Raw genomic sequence first — 15,795 nt, forward strand, 5'->3', positions numbered from 1 at the left:
GTTCAGTTTTGGGCACCAATTCACAAAAAGAACATTGGGGAACTGGAGAAGGTACAGAGAAGGGCAACCAAACTGATAAGAGGCATGGAGGAGATCAGCTATGAGGAAAGATTAGAGGAACTGAATTTATTCTCTCTTGAGAAAAGAAAATTAAGGAGGGAAATGATCAACATGTATAAATACATCAGTGGTTCATATAGTGAACTTGGTGTAGAGCTATTCACCCTGAGGTCATCACAGAGGACAAGGGGGCACTCTTTACATCTGGAGGAAAATAAATGAAATCTCCAAACACGGAAAGGTTTCCTCACAGTAAGAGCTGTGAGAATGTGGAATAGACTCTCTCAAGATTTGGTTCTGGCCAGCTCAGTGGATTGCTTTAAGAAAGGCCTGTATTCTTTCTTAGATACACAGAATATAACTGGATACTAACATTTATAGGTAAAGTTGATCCAGGGAATATCCGATTGCCTCTCGGGGGATCAGGAAGGAATTTTTTCCCTGCAGAAGCAAATTGGATCATGCTTTGCTGGGTTTTTTTTGCCTTCCTCTGGATCAATGGTGGGTATAGGATTATAACTTTTTTTTGGTTGAACTGGATGGACTTTTGTCTTTTTTCAGCCAGACTAACTATGTAAGTGTCTTTTGTTGTGATTAGCTTTGATTGGCCAAAACTAATCACATGGTACAGATGGGCTGTGACTGGCCCTGTCATGCTATCACATTGCAGTGTGCTGGTTAATCAGATCACACCGCTTGGCCGTGTCAGCGGCACCGTCTAAGATGATGTCATATGATGCCCACTTAGAAGGAGGAACATCCCGCTTGGCCATCTATCTGATATCAATATATCAAACACCAAGTTCATAACATGTATGCAAGTAAAAATGCTAAATGTACATGATGCATAATGGCACAAGCTCTCTGCGCAATATCTAGACACAGTTCATGAGTAGTGTTCAGTTCTTCAGGAGATAACAAGGCTTGTTGGTTTAGTATAGAGTGATATCTGAGGAGAGACCAGGTCATTATGAGTAATATGAAAAAAAACAACACCATCAAAGTCATAAGACTTACCACCAATTCAATCCATATATTATAGCTTTTATATATATATATATATATATATATATATATATAAAGTGAACACTGCTTCATGAAACGCGTTGAGTTGTTGCACAGAGAGCTTGTGCCATGTAATTTATGCATTATGTACATTTAGTATTTTTACTTGCAGGCATGTTACGAACTTGATGCTTTATGTATATTGATCTTTTTAAACTATTTTAATATGTCTTTTTTCTAGCAATTATAATAGGAGAATGTGATTCTATAACTACAATTTAGTGTGCCTCGCAAAGTTCCTTGGGTCATGCTTTGCTGTTTTTTTTTGCCTTCCTCTGGATCAGTAGTGGGTATTGGATTATAACTTTTTTTTTTTTTTCTATGGTTGAACTGGATGGACTTTTGTCTTTTTTCAGCTGGACTAACCATGTAACTATGTCTTCTGAAAAAAAATCCCAATACGTGAAAATTAATTGGTTTATGTGGAAGCTATAGAGTCTACAAATATACTGGAATGTTTTCTTTCTATACTAATAATGGCATCGATCTACGACTTATAGCATGACTGCGGGATTGCGGATGGCATTCTGACACTGGGGGGAAACTGACTAACTGCCTCTGATATCCCCAGTGACACTTATACAGTGATTAGTGCTAATACCATGTGATTAGTTTTGGCCAATCACAGCCAATCACAACAAAAGACACTTACATAGTTAGTCTGGCTGAAAAAAGACAAAAGTCCATCCAGTTCAACCAAAAAAAAAGTTATAATCCTATACCCACCATTGATCCAGAGGAAGGCAAAATAAAACCAGCAAAGCATGATCCAATTTGCTCCTGCGGGGAAAAAATTCCTTTGTGATCCCCCGAGAGGCAATCGGAAATTCCTTGGATCAACTTTACCTATAAATGTTAGTATCCAGTAGCAGAATACATTTTGGCCTAAATTTATGACAAAATTTGATATTTTTTATTTTTTTACTGGACATGTTTTATAGTAAAAAGTCAAAAATATATATTTTTTTCAAAATTGTCGGTTTGTAGTGCAAAAAAATAAAAAACACAGAGGTGATCAAATACCACTGAAAGAAAGCTGTATTCGTGGGGAAAAAACGACATAAACTTCATTTGAGTGCAGCGTTGCATGTCCGCATAATTGTCAGTTAAAATAATGCAGCGCCATATTACAAAAAATGGCCTGGTCATGAAGGGGGGTAAGTCCTCTGGAGGGCCAGTGGTTAAAGATTTGTTTAATGCCAGTAAAAGTTGACTTTCCAGGGTAAATATTTCCTGTGGCAAATCCTAAGACTAAAGTGTAGACATTGGAGGGCCCTGGCATACCGTCTATTTCCCAGGCGGAGAACGCTCAGATAAATGTCTCCAGCGGCACCTCATATGACACCAACAAATTTCATTTTGAAATATTTATTTTTTAATCCACGGTTTAGGCTCACGGCTGGCTCCTTTCTCATAAGATAACTAATGTTTAATCACGATGTAATATATTCATTGTCTAATGATAGAAGTGGAGATAATGCAGCACAGTGCCAATAAAATCACATTAAATATATAGTGCAGTGCAGGCAAAAAACGTTTCCTTCAGTCAATCTGTCTGTATTGACATAAGCAGTAAATTGGTTTCTATGTTCCAGTTGGGAGGTTGTAAATCTCGCCATTTCCACAAGTGAGCTGGAACATTTTACTTACTGTAGCCAGAGCTGGAATAGCAGGGAACCGGTGAAATGAATCTAATGTTACATTTCCTAGCTGTATTTATTTTCACATTGCTCTATATCCAAGTATCAGTTCTAAGCATACTGAGGAGGGGAGTCAATGATCTTGGTGTAGATTATGATTACAGTACAAGCTAATTCCTTGTCAGATGAACTTTAACTATAATGGTTTTGGGACTATTGTATTTTTTTCAGTTTAATTTGAACTACTTTGCCTGTCACACCTGCTCTCCCACTATGGACCAGAGCAGGGGCGGACTGACAACTCATGGGGCCCCCCGGCAATAGGGGATCATGGGGCCCCTGTGTCCTTGCCCAAACTCCAAAAAGCCTATGAAAAAGGTACCAGGAGCATCTCATGGGGCCCCCTACTGACCCCGGGCCCTCGGGCAGTGCCCAAGTTTCCAAATGGTCAGTCCGCCCCTGGACCAGAGCAATTTTTACATTTCTGCTATGGACCTGTTAATTCGGCAATAACTTTATCACTACTAAAGATAAAAATGTAATTAATATATTGTTTTTTTTAAGGACAAAACAAGGCTTTCTTTCAGGGGCGGACTGACCATTTGGAAACTCAGGCACTGCCCGAGGGCCCGGGGTCAGTAGGGGACCCCATGAGATGCCCCTGGTACCTTTTTCATAGGCTTTTTTGAGTTTGGGCAAAGACACAGGGGCCCCATGATCCCCAATTGCCCGGGGGCCCCATGAGTTGTCAGTCCGCCCCTGCTTTCTTTTCATTGTATTGTCTTGCAACAATAGTTTTTTTTTGCAATGCTTAGACAATAAAACATAACGAGAGCATAAGGAGAGGCTCTTTTTCTTTATTTGAGCAGTGGTAATTTAAAAATAAATAGTGTTACTGCACATGAAAAGTGCACATTCCATTCTGTAATTTGTCCTGTTTAAAATGACACTAAAATTATGATTCTGGTACAAAAGCATTGCAAAATTAATTACAAATTAAATAAGATGTGGTTTTCTTTCAACTTTGCACTTTTTTTCAATGGGAAATGTTCCATGCAACACTAAAGGTTTTTATTTTGTTTTTGTAAAATAACATGTCTATACTTACCTGCTGTGTGCAGTGGTTTTGCACAGAGCAGCCAGGTTCTCGGTTTCCCCGTAGGTTCTCCTGGCTCCTCATTTCTGTTGGGTGCCCCCGCAGCAAGCAGCATGCTATGAGGGCACCCACTGCTCCGTGTGTCCATTCACATATGGAGCAGCGGCTTGGCCCCTGCCCCCTCTCTCTTCTCATTGGCTGACTGGCTGTGAATGACTCCCGTTTGTTGTCTCAGCCAATGAGGTGGCAGAGACCTGGGACAACCAAGGCTGTCATGCACGTCATTGGATCTTGATGGGGCTCTGGTAAGTAAGGGGGCTGGGGGCACCGCTGCGCACAGATTTGTTACCTTCATGCATAGAATGCATGAAGGTAAAAAATCCTGAGCCTTTACAACCACTTTAAATACATGTTAAATGTGTAAAAATATTAACAAACAAAGCAAAACAAATTATAATAACAGTTAATAAAATAGAAACTAAAAAAAAGAAATCAGCAAAAAAAATAATAGTTGAAGAGAGGAGACTAAGGAGTTAATTAGGGCAGATTAGAGTAAACTAAGGGTTAATAAGAGGTTAAACAGAGGAAATTTTTTATTACTTGTTACGTTGCTTTAACTGACATCATCTGCAGATCAAAGATGAATGAACAGAAAGATAAAAAAGTAACAATATGTTACTGTGTATCTTTGTATAAGCAGTTTGGAGCAGTATTGTTCAGAAATACTGATTCAGCCTGGGTTCACACCAATGCAGTGCTGGAAACACTGCAAATCCTGTGAGTTTCCCCACACCCCATTGCATCGTGTTCATGCGATCTGGTGCAGGTGTCAATGATAAATTAATGACACCCCAAAACGCAATGTGATTGCCAGAAATTGCATTGCATGGCTGAGAACACCTATGCCATGTGATTCAGGTGAAGATTTAAAAAAGGGTCCTGTGCCTTGGTGTGGATGCGATGCAGTTTGGGCTATGTAAAATGTATGGCTCATATCACACTGCACAGACATTTGCATGTAATTCACACATTTCTTGTTTCAGACCTTTTTCTCTATATTTTCAATATTGACAATCCTGCAAATAACATTCTTTCTGTCTCTGGGTAGCTGCAATCACTCCTCCACTGTATTTATGGAGGGGCCATGGTTGTTACCCAGGATGGACTTTATTCATGTCTGCCTTTGTTCATCTCCATGACATGGAGGGTGCAGAGCCTGAAAAAGGAAGTTAATGCAGTAACCACATTTAAACAGCATCTAAATCCAAAAGCAGATATTTTATATATTGCAATCTGCCAGTCCTTAAAGTAATGGTAAATCCTATTTTTTAAAAACAACAAACATACTTTAGCTGCTTTCACACTGATTTGTTTTTATAGCTCTTTTGTGGTAAAAAAGTGGAATAAAAACGTGTGACAATGTAATCCTATGGAACTCTTCACACTGATCTATTGTGGGTCCACTGCATTTTTTTTAAATCCTGCTTTCTGCATTTTTTGTGCAGGTTTGATATGGTAAAAAAAGCACCTCCCCATTGAAATCAATGGAAACTGCAGCAAAAACTCAGAAAAAACACACACGTTGCGGTTTTGGTGTGTTTTTTCAAGTTACATATCCTGTAATAAAAAAATGCACCATGGATCAGTGTGAAAGTAGCATTACCTATTCTGTGCAATGGTTTTGCACAGAATAGCCCTGATCCTCCTCTTCTCGGGTCACCCACCCACGCTCCTTTTCCTTCCCCCTGCCGAGTGCACCCCATTTATTTTTTTTACTGGACATGTTTAATGGCAAAAAGTCCAAAATATAGTTTTTTTTCTCAAAATTGTCAGTCTGTTTTTGCTTATAGTGCAGGGGTGGACTGACCATTCGAGCACTCGGGCGCCGCCCGAGAGCCCTGGGTCAGTAGGGGGCCCCATAAAATGCCCCTGGTACCTTTTATAGGCTTTTTTGGGTGTGATTTGAGTGTGGGCAAGGACACAGGGGCCCCATGATCCCCAATTGCCCGTGGGCCCCATGAGGTCAGTCCGCCCCTGTTATAGTGCAAAAAAAAAAAACACAGGCGATGAAATACCACAAAAAGACAGCTCAATTTGTGGCAAAAAGGTGCAGCGTTGCAAGCGTCAGTTAAAGTAACGCAGCTCCGTAACACAAAAAAATGGCCTGGTCATGAAGGGGGTAAATCTTCAGGAGGGCAAGTGATTAAATAGTGTTTTGTACTTTGCTGGTTTTATCTTTGGAATAAAATTTGATTATTGAATCCTTTTAGTGAAAGTTCTCCGTGACACATACAAAGTCCCTGCCTTGTCTGGCATTTGAAAAGGGAGGTGTTTTTGATATACTGCTTTTTTGTACACTTTACAGATTCAAGAGGAAGCATTTTTTTTTAAATGAAGTCCTGGAGCTCCACTTTAAGAACCAAGAACAGACAGACTTGTACTAAGACTACAGCATTTACTATTGCCAGATGGTCTCACAGTATATTTATCAGCATACTTGAAACGCAGTTCAACTGACAGCCGCCAGCTCTGTCATTCCTAAAGCCAACAGTACAGTGTATACAAGGACTGCTCTTTATTGTGGATTGGTGGGGACCACTACTATCTAAAGACAGAGGGCTTTTCAGTTGGGTCACATTTGTTTTACGTTACGAGAATATTTAATTCATATTACGTGATTGCTCAATAGAAAGCAGCATTACCGCCCATATCAAATTATTCCTGATCTGACGACTGCATGGAGAAATAATAATGAAGATGTCAAAAGGACGTGTTTGCTCGTACTGTTAAGCAAAGCCAAGACTGTTTTCTTGTCTGCTAATAGTTTTCAGATGGAACTGTGCAGCAGAAACATGACAGCGAAAATCCTCGTCCTCAGCAAGTCCCCATCCTCTGGAGAACAGGTCTAAGCCTCTGTGGGAGTCCAGGAATATGCCCAAACTTTGCTGATGTCTACTGTGATATCTGTCTCTGAAATCTTGGATTGCTCATTGGGAACAATTAAGCCAAGACTCTGTGGTGCAGTTGATTAGAATATTTCTATTAGCGGACTGACAGAGAAGATTGCATTTCTGATTAGCTGCTGCCACCATGATTAAAGATTTTATACATAGATCTTTATAGATCATAACAAAACATCAAAAAAAAGAAGCCCACCCAACTGTAATTGTAGAGCAAGAATGTAACATAAGGTTTATCTTGAAGATCAGTTGGATGAAATCCATCAAAAATATACTCACTACATGAAAAATATGGTTTCTTCCAAGAAAGAGGTGAGAAGTTTGGTTCTAGGAATGGTATTTCAAACTAAACTCCGGGAAATATAAAAAGTCAATGCTAAAGCCAGTTATACGTATGTGTCAAAGGGTGTTTGAAAAACTTGGTGAAAACTTGGTGGTGTAATGCACATAGTAAAATGGGAAAGAGATATGGGGGTGGTATTAGACGAAGAAAAACAAAAAAAAATAAATAGATTAGTGCACGAAAGTGTAAGTTTGAGGGAAGTAGAAATAAATTATAAATGTTTGACAAGATGGCACATTACACTGAGTGTAGAATGTAAGATAAGTGGGGAAAAATCACAATGGTGTTGGCGAGAGTGTGGGGAAGTGGGGACAGTGTATCATATATGGTGGGAATGCCCAAAAATTCAAATATTCTGGAAAACAATAGTACACTTAATAGAGACCATTACTGAAATGAACATCGGGTTAGATCCAGGGATGTGTTTGTTGCATAGTACAGAGCTATCAGTTAGCAAATATAAGAAATTAGGTCTAGGGTATTATATGAACGCTGCAAAGAGTCTGATCCCCAAGTATTGGAAGAAAATAGAAGTACCGAAGGAGGAGGATTGGATAGAAAGAGTAAATTGGATCAGTAAGATGGAGAAGCTATATTATATGCAGGAAGACAAGTTGGAGGTATTTCCCGCGAAATGGGAAAAATGGGAAAAGTTTGCAGCAAATGTGAGAATGAGAAGAAGTGAAATGTAGAACGACATAGAATTGATAGATGGGTAGGATATGCTTGCTTTGGAAAAAAAGGTAGTGAAAAATGCAGAGTGGGGAGGGTTCTGGAGGGGTGGGAAGGGGGGTAAGGTTTTTAGAAGGGAAAAAATAAAGTAATAAGAAAAATTGTATATTTATTATGAATAACTTGAAAGTGTTTTTGTTATTACTGTGAAAAATTAATAAATATTTAAATTAAAAAAACAAAACAAAACAAAAAAAAACTTGGTGGTGTGACTTTGATCCTGTATATGAGGAACAGTCACTCCGCCGGCAGGGGAAAAGGGAGCAGCTTCCCAAACTCGTTTCAGTAACTTGAATGGGATAGGAGAATTGGATGTCACTCAGAACTGACCCTGGGAGTCAGACATGTGAGATATATGGGTTGGACTCAGCCACTGCTCTAGCCATGCCCTCCGATGCGTTTCGCCCCACCCAGGGCTTGGTCACAGAGTCGCCTCTGGGCCTCCCAGGGTCGGTTCTGAGCGAAAACACTACTTTACCATAAAAATCCATTTCAGGAAGTAAAAGTAAAAAACAAATCACCCAAAGCTTTAGGGCCGGAATCCATGCTAACATGTTATTAAATGAAAGCCTTTTTCACAAGGACAGCAATTTCTATCTCCATTTGAAAAAGGACCCATGTCGGATCAGTTTTTATAGGGTGGCACAATAGCAGCTTCTAGGCATTCAAGAGGTGATACTGCCTCCTCCTGTATGGCTGTTTTTATTTTTTTTTCTAGCCAAACAGAGATTTTGTATAAAAAAACATTGTGCTGGAACCGCGAGCCAAATATTTAGCTCATGGTTGCATTGAAGATCTAGTGACTTCAATGGGTGAACTTGACAAGTGTTGCTACCTGTCATACTTGGTCTGCCAAGTTTCATTTGCCACAGCGACAAACCAAATCATTGCAGTTGCCTCATGTGCACACCTCTGAATGCATGTTATATTTTAGGTGGGCAGACAGGGAACAGTAAAATGGTTGAATCACCTGTTTTTACCGTCCCCCTGACCACCTGTGTGACAGAGGTCTAAACCTTTCTAATAACATTTATGATCTCCCTGTGCCCTTTGTTTTTTATTTAAGCTTTACTCTTGTAAAATGTATCTGTTGATCCTACCAGTCATTTGATCCACCTTCTTCTCATTAACAATGACTTGGGGGCTTATATAGCCCCTGTAGCTTTGCCACCACTGTGTAATTGCACCCCTTCTAGTAAGTAAGCCATTTATTGCTTAGAAATATATAACATGGCTTACTTCTAAGGTCAGTTTTACCGAATCTTGAAATACTTTATTCTTTTTTGGATTTGTAAATTAAAACCATTAGGATCTCTGCCTTCCTCCTATCTGCCCAGATATGTCATTGGTCCTTTTCTCCAACAGCAGACTGAAGGCTATAAGGGCTTGTTCAGATGTGCAGCCAGGGGGCACTAAAAGCAGGTTGAGCTACTAAACAAAGACATTCAGCTGCCTAGGACTGTACACATTTATTTATTTCAGGTACTTATATAGCGCCGTCAATTTACGCAGCGCTTTTACACATAAATGTTGTACATTCACATCAGTCCCAACCCTGAAGGGGCTTACAATCTAAGGTCTCTAACTTATATTCATACATACACATACTAGGGCCATTTTAGACAGGATCCAATTCACCTACCAGCATGTTTTTGGAGTGTGGGAGGAAACCGGAGTACCTGGAGGAAACCCATGCAGGCACAGGGAGAACATGCAAACTCCAGGCAGGTGGTGCTGTGACTGGGATTCGAAAAAACGACCCTAGTATTACCAGGTGGAAGTGCAAACCATTTAGCCACTGTGCTGCCACATGCTGCTGCTGGGGCAAAAATTATTATTATTATTATTCAGAGTTTATATAGCACCACCAGTTTGCTCAGCACTTTACAATATAAGTTACAGGCGCTTTACAATATAAATTAAAGCCCCTGTTGCGTTCAGGATTTATTTAGCACCACCAGTTTGCTCAGTGCTTTACAATATAAGTTACAGGTGCTTTACAATATAAATTAAAGCCCCTGTTGCGTTGCATGTTCTCCCTGTGCCTGCGTGGGTTTCCTCCGGGTACTCCAGTTTCCTCCCACACTCCAAAGACATGCTGGTAGGTTAATTGGCTCCTGTCTACATTGGCCCTAGTATGTGTATGTATGAATGTGAGTTAGGGACCTTAGATTGTACACCCCTTGAGGGTTAGGGACTGATGTGAATGTACAATATATATGTAAAGCGCTGCGTAAACTGACAGCACTATATAAGTACCTGAAATAAATAAAATAAATAAATAACAGGCAGTACCATCACTGACTGCCACCCATTCAAATGAAGGAGGCCTTACTGCAACTACCCTGCAACCACATGCAGTTGCAGCATGGTGGGCAGGCATTGTCAGGGTTTATTATTTATTTACTTCAGGTACTTATATAGCGCCGTCAATTTACGCAGCGCTTTACATATATATTGTACATTCACGTCAGTCCCTAACCCTCAAGGTGTGTACAATCTAAGGTCCCTAACTTACATTCATATACGTACACATACTAGGGCCAATTTGGACAGGAACCAATTCACCTACCAGCATGTCTTTGGAGTGTGGGAAGAAACCGGAGTACCCGGAGGAAACCCACGCAGACACAGTGAAATAAATAAATAAATAATAAAGCAGGCATGTGAAATATCACCTTCCAGCTGCCTGTAAAGCACCCTCTGAAAAGCGATCCACTGTGAATTGCTTTTGGGAGGGGCAGCAAGTGCTGCCATGCATCAGAAGAGAGCTTCAAGAAGCCTGTAACTATACCCTGTGCAGCTTATAGAAGGACCCTTGGGAGGTACTGGATGGCTGTACAAGGCTGAATGCACTGTCTACATTTTACAACATTGACTATGTGTATTCAGTTAAGGCACCTAATTAATTGCAACTGATACTGAGATCAGAGAGTCCCCCTAACTGCCCCCTGAGAGCTTTCCCTTCTGACCGCCCAGGTGCTAACACACCCTTCTGGGAAACGGCCTTGGAAAAACAGATAGAGCGAAACTAAACATAACAAGAAGTAATTGGGTGACTCCTGAAATATGCTGCGACCTGGATTTTCACTCAAGTCCACTGTTTTGAAATAAGCAGCAGATCCAGTGTAACGAGAGAAGAGTTACAAAAACAATGACAGAAGGCACACATGACTACCATAGATAAGCACAAATGTAAAAACCTTTAAAGCAGTTTATTTATTTATCAATTATTATTATTATTATACAGGATTTATATAGCGCCAACAGTTTGCTCAGCACTTTACAATATAACGGGAGACAATACAGCAACAATACAGTTCAATACAAGAGGGTTAGGAGGGTCCTAAGGAGCTCCTTGGAGCTTACAATCTATTTATTTTAATAACAATTAAGAGTCTGTAGGTTTCATACTGTTTTTGTGTAACGTATGTGACAGCCCATTTCTAGATGCACTCCAGTGAGCTATATTTTAAATAACCAATGAAGTAACTACATACAGAGATGTCTCCAACCCAAAACCAAGCTTCCTTCAGCACTTCTGGTTTGCTCACAAGGATAGGGGAAGGAGGATTTGTGATCCTTGTGAGCAAGCCACGAGTAGTGAAACGCGTCAAGAAAGCTTAGTTTTGGGTTAGAGACATTGTTGTTTGCAGTCAATTAATTGTTTATTAATAATATTGCAAGAAAAGGTAATTAGAGTGCGGCTGATATTTTTTCCTATTTTAAATGAAGAGTGGAGACGGACTGTGATGGCCGGCTCCCAGGTTGTCCAGGTGCAGGAGAGGCCAGTCTTGAGCGGATCTATGAATCTGTGTGTGTTTCCTATTGCTGGATATTACCATCGCTAATCTTTCAACACCAGGAACAAATGCAAAATAAAAAAAAGAAATCCTGTGCTACAATTGGGTGTCCCCACTCAAAAAGCCCCTGGGTGCTGCATGTAAGCTTGGCCACACTAGTCTTGGCCTAGAAGTGGCCAGCACTAGTTAGCGTCTCAGCTTAGAAATTGAAGTTATGTTGAAGTTTTGTCCTCCAAGATACTCTATGATATTACTAGAAAAAGATGGTGCTGTTGCTTGTTTACTAGACCACACCTAAAATGGCTGTCAAATGCAGCCAAAGTAAATTTACGGTCATACGTTGGTCATTTTTGCTATCCTTCCACATCCATCTATAAGTGATACTAAATGTAAATACAAAATAGATAAATAAACATTAATTACCTGCTCTGTGCAGCAGTTTTGTACAGAGCAGCCCCAATCTTCCTCTTTTTGGGCCCCCTGATGGTACACCTGGCTCCTCCCCCCTTCTGAGTGCCCCCAAAGTAAGCCGATTGCTATGGGGGCTTGATCCTGAGCTGGGCTCTGTGCGTCCATAGACACACGGAGCATGGCTCAGCCTCAACCCCCACTCCCTCCTCACTGGCTGTGACTGGCAGCAGCGGGAGCCAATGGATTCCTGTTTCTGTGACAGTGAGGAGGGTGTGCAGCTAATCTTAGGCACGTTGCTGGGCTCAGGTGATTATTGGAATGAAGGGGGGGGGGGGGGGGCTGGGGAAGGAGCTGCACAGAAAGCATGAAGGTAAAAAAAAACCTTCAGCCTTTAGAACCACTTTAATTGCTAGAATTCAGGTAGCCTGGCTTCACAGCATCATTGGTTATTAAGACACAGGCCGCTTATGTAGCATCATTGGTAACAACCAATGATGCTGTGTGGGCAAGTTGCTGAACATACACAAGGCTGAAGATGCACTGAAGACAGAGTCTCCAGTTTAAATTCTCTGGCCTCAGTGCTACCTCCACCATGCCTCTATGAGTGCCCCCCACCTCAATTGACCTCATGAATGGCATGGTCCAGCCAACAAAACTTCTTCTTTAAAATAAACTTTCCTCAGACTTTTGGGTTGAATGATGCCCAGAAAGTCAGAGTGAAGTGCAAGGTATCATTATTCACCCCCCCAAACAGGACAACCTGCATTCATTGTAGAAGAGAGCAGTGGTGGCATAATCACATCATCCCCGCAGCTTTCTGTTCTGTCGCAGTCTTTTCCTGGCACCCAATGCTGGGAAAGGACACAGACAGGGGGACACAGTGGGGTAAATTTACTAAAACTGGAGAGTGCAAAATCTGGTGCAGCTCTGCAGAGAAACCAATCAGCTTCCAGGTTTTATTGTCAAAGCTTAAATGAAGTTAGAAGCTGATCGATTAATCCACGAAAATATTAGCATGCAGGAAGTGGAGTTGAACTATAAGTGTTTAGTAAGATGGCACATCACACCGAATGTGGAGCACAAAATGAATGGGGAGATTTCACCATTGTGTTGGAGAGGGTGTGGAGAAGCGGGTACGTCATATCACATATGGTGGGAGTGTTTAAAGATACAGGTGTTTTGGAAGAAAATTGTTTACTTAGTAAGGAAAATTACTGAGATCGATGTTAGATTGGATCCAGAGTTATGTCTTCTCCATATTACTGAGCTTCCAGTGAGATTATACAAGGAATCAGGGATTTGGCATTTCTTGAGCGCAGCTAAGAGTCTGATGCCTAGGTTCTGGAAAAAAAGGGAGGTGCCGACAGAGGAAGATTGGATGGTTAGAATGAATCAGATTTGTGGGATGGAAAGATTGTATTATATGCATATAGATAAGATGGAGAAGTATTATATAAAGTGGAAAAAATGGGAAGAGTATAGAGAAAAAGAGAAATATATGATGATGATTTACACCCCTTGAAATAAATACGGATTTTAGAAAATGATTTTTAGAAAGTAAAGAAAAGTTTTTGGGTTAGAAGAGAAATGCAGAGTGGGACAGGGGGTGGGGGGACGTGGTTGTAGGAGTTGGGGAGGGAAGGGGAAAGGGGCGGAAGGAGATGTGGGATATAGATAAATTATGTTAATAGGAAGATATTGATTTGATGTCTTTTTAAAAAAGAAAATGATTGCGATTTGTATTTGGTTGAAAATTAATAAATATTTATTAAAAAAAAAAAAAGAAGCTGATTGGCTACCATGAAGAGTTGCACCGGATTTTACACTCTTCAGTTTTAGTAAATCAACCCCAATGAGTCACCTGACCAGCCAAAAGGCATAGTAGTCAACTGAGGCTTTAGCTAGCTGGTGGTGGTGGTAACCTTCTAGGCAGTAGGGCAGCTGCCATTTCTATGGGTACTTTAAGGTCTGATATTCAGGAAATAGGGGTGTTCTGTTAATACAAGTATTTAAAAAAAATGTTTTTGACCTATGATTCCTTGTTCACTCGTCATCTCAAGTGCCTGCCTAACTAGGGTAATGTCAGAACTCTAGAAAGCAGATCGTGTCTTATTCTATCTAACACTAAATAACAAAAAGAAATAAGTGTCTGGGACTGTCAAGTACAGTTATCATTGTCATATGTTTAAAGGTTTCTCTCCATCTGTAAGCAATTTTTGAGAAGCCGAGTAATAGACAAGTTACAGGAAGCCCTGACCTTCCCAGTTGAATCGCACACATTTTAACTGGTGCTGTTTAAGTATTTGTGTGTTTGCCATAAAATATGGCAGGTGATCAATCTTTATCTTCTTTGATATGAACAACCCTTGAAGGGGAGCTGTAGCGTCCTTAACCACTTCATCTCTCATACCTGTCCACCCTCTGTATGGACCAGAGCAATTACTCCTAGATTGTAAGCTTCAAAGAGCAGACCCTCCTATCCCTCTTGTATTGAACTGTATTGTTGCTGTATTGTCTCCCGTTATATTGTAAAGCGCTGAGCAAACTGTTGGCGCTATATAAATCCTGTATAATAATTACATTTCTTCTAGGGGCCTATTAATTTGGCAATAACTTAGTCATTACATAAAGAGGATCTTCATCCTAGAAAGCAAAAAATTCAGCAGCTGTAAATACTGTAGTTGCTGACTGTCTGACTGTTAATGAAAGGACACTTACCTATCCCAGGATCCAGCACTGTCCTCACCCAGACCAGTTCTTTGCTGCTCTTTTGGTTCTGACATATTTACTAAGGAAAGCCAGCTGTGACTACTTGTGGCTTCATAGGTAGTGTTCTATTGCGCATGCGCGAGCCGTGCTGCACTTTGTGAATGGTCCCACACAGGGGCGGACTGACCATTTGGAAATGCACCTGCTGCTCATACTCACCATGGTCCCCATACATGCTTATGGATGATCCAGAATGTCAAATGGGGTACAAGCAGGGGCTGACTGACCATTTGGAAACTCGGACACTGCCCGAGGGCCCGGGGTCAGTAGGGGGCCCCATGAGATGCCCCTGGTACCTTTTTCATAGGCTTTTTTGAGTTTGGGTAGGACAGAGGGGCCCCATGGATCCCCTATTGCCCGGGGGCCCCATGAGTTATCAGTCCGCCCCTGGTCCCACAGCCTTCTGTGACCTGTGATGTGTCCCAGAAGGCTGTGGGCAAAGGGGGGGGGGGTGAAATTTCTCCTAGATGGCCTAGGGCACAGGTGTCAAACTGGCAGCCCTCCAGCTGTTGCCAAACTACAAGTCCCATGAGGCATTGCAAGATTGACAGTTACAAGCGTGACTCCCAAAGGCAGAGGCATGATGCGACTTGTTGTTTCACAACAGCTGGAGGGCCACCAGTTTGACATCCCTGGCCTAGGGGATGGAAACAGAAGTGGGAGTGAGTGTCTCTCAAACCTAAGTACTCACTCCCCTCAAAAAATTATAACGTGTCAAATGTGGTAGAGGAGGGGGGAGAACATAAATCGGAACTTCCCCATTAGAGTGAAGTTCCGCTTTAAGATATCAATGTGATATGTGTATAATTTTTAGGACAAACAAGGCTTTATTGTGGTAATATTGTCTTGCCGAAATGATTTTATATTCTATGAAATTCTTACAGAAAAAAAAATGTACCAAAACCAAAAAAAACTC

The 15,795-nt window shown here is 41.0% G+C and overlaps 1 long non-coding RNA gene across 4 annotated transcripts in view; it reads left to right on the forward strand.

The window, feature by feature from the left end:
• LOC149463029 (uncharacterized) overlaps positions 1 to 15,795 on the forward strand; it is a 329,319-nt gene that overhangs the window by 64,377 nt on the left and 249,147 nt on the right. For all 4 annotated transcript variants that reach the window (XR_016312526.1, XR_016312525.1, XR_016312527.1 and 1 more), the window contains exon 2: positions 6,227 to 7,133. This is a non-coding gene — a long non-coding RNA (uncharacterized LOC149463029). The remainder of the gene's footprint in view (positions 1 to 6,226; positions 7,134 to 15,795) is intronic.

This window comes from Staurois parvus, unplaced genomic scaffold (genome assembly GCF_062004578.1).
Source record: "Staurois parvus isolate SC_StPar_1 unplaced genomic scaffold, SC_StPar_1.0 ptg000162l, whole genome shotgun sequence".
Lineage (NCBI taxonomy): Eukaryota > Metazoa > Chordata > Amphibia > Anura > Ranidae > Staurois > Staurois parvus.